Genomic DNA, 1,924 nt, shown 5'->3' with positions numbered 1-1,924 from the left:
CTGGATCTGAACCTGGAATTGAGTAGATGCTCTGAATTTTGTAACCCAAGGTGGGGCTGAACATGAGACAACTGCCAATATTGTAAGCCAAGACCTAGTAAATCCAACAGATGGAGAAGAGGAAGAGAAAGACTGAGCTCTCCCTATGGCACGTGACTCCATTCCATCTGAGGAATACCTCTGTATAGCTCCATATGCCACGCTAAACATCTTAAGAAGGGACAGGTTCCATTGCCCTTAATTTGGGCACCAGCTGACATTTCACTTGGCCAAAGGAAATTCCCAGGAGCTGCTAAAAAGAGGTGCTCAGATGTTGTCCTGTCTCTATATCTGCCTGCACATAACTTCGATCTGTCTCTATTACCTGCACGTCTCTTTGACCACCTCTGGCACCTCCAATGTCACCAGACATTTGCATCTGAACACCTCACTGCTGGCCTCCATCACCATTGATTAGCATGGGAGCTGAGACAAGGAGATCACATGCAGGTGTCTATTTCATGCAGACCTGCACTGAGGCAAGAGGAATCCCACCTCCTGTGGGATTGTGGTGGGCATGGGAGGGAGCTGAGTCCCCTTCCAGCCCCAGGACTACAGACCCAGGATGAGATGCCTCCATGGACTCAGCTGACTCCCTTCCCTCAGCAGGGCTAAAGGAGATCCCTGCCTGTCCTGCCCAATGATGGCAGAAGAAAGAGGCTGCCCAGGGAAGGGGTTGAGTCACCCTCCTTGGAGGTATTTCAAAGACACTGTGTTTAGGGACATGGTATACTGGTGGATTTGCTAGTGTTAGGTTTATGGTTGGACGTGGTGGTCTTCAGGTTCTTTTCCAACCACAGTGATTGTATGATTCTCAGACAAGTGGATTCTTGGACCTAAGTCTGTCTCTCAGCAGAGCAATGACCCTGCTGGAAAGCAGTGTCTCTCCCCAGGTGCGGGAGGGAACATCCGTGATTGCTTCAGCCTGTTTCCCAGCAGGTTCCCCTGGAGGCCCAGGGACAGCTGGAGGGAGCCCAGAGGGGGCAGAGCAAGTGCTGCCTTGGGCTGGTCCTCTGCTGCTGAGCTGGGCTGGGCTCCTGGGACAGAGGGAGCTCATGGCAAGCGGGCAGCGCTGCAGAGAGACAGCTCTGCCCAGGAGCAGGGCTGGGGGCACTGCCTGCAGGCATCGAGAGGAGACCTGCAAGGCAGAGAGAGCTTAAAGGCAGTGTGGAGTGGGAGGATGCTGAGAGCTCACTGCGGGAGAAATCTTCCCAGCCCTCTGCATGGTAAGTCTGTGGGTGCAGGGCAATAGAGCTTCAGTTCCTGCAGGGATCTGGGACATCTGACAGTGTATGGGATCTGGCAGGAGGACTGGCTTCATTTCTCTGGTGTAGAGGAGAAGGGTGTGCTCCAGAGCAGGGCTTCCCTGCTGCCCTGTCAGAGGGACAAGGTATGAAAGCTGCCTTCTCTCAGGGAAGGTTGCAGGGCTGTGAAGCCGGGTGTGCATGCAGGGGTGCCCAGGGCTGTCCTTCAGAGCAGGGTCCTGGTGTTTCAGGGGCTGAGTGGTGCAGCAGGGACTTTGCTGCCTGCCAGGGTCAGCACTCAGCCTGCGCAGGGAACTCCCCATGACAGTGTGGGCAGAAGGTGTGGGTGAAAGAAATGACCCCTGGAAAGGCAGAGCAGGGTGCTTCTGCTGTCGAGAGGCTGCTGCATGGGTCACGTTTGCTCAGAGCTCCAGCTCAGCCCTGGGCATTTCCGAGGGGACTTTCAAGAAGAACATCAAGGCAGTATTTTCCTGAAAGGTAAGGAGTCTTTGCTTTGAACTTTTATCCTCCTGGTGGGTGGGTGGGCAGTGTGACATTAAAATTTATTTCTCCCCTCTGGAGAAGGCACCGAGACCCCAGTTGTCCTTAGGACTTGTCTGAGGTGCTCCTTAGCCCCTGCA

This window comes from Haliaeetus leucocephalus, unplaced genomic scaffold (genome assembly GCF_000737465.1).
Source record: "Haliaeetus leucocephalus isolate CR32 unplaced genomic scaffold, Haliaeetus_leucocephalus-4.0 Scaffold380, whole genome shotgun sequence".
NCBI lineage: Eukaryota > Metazoa > Chordata > Aves > Accipitriformes > Accipitridae > Haliaeetus > Haliaeetus leucocephalus.
Note: the sequence above shows the minus strand (reverse complement) of the source record.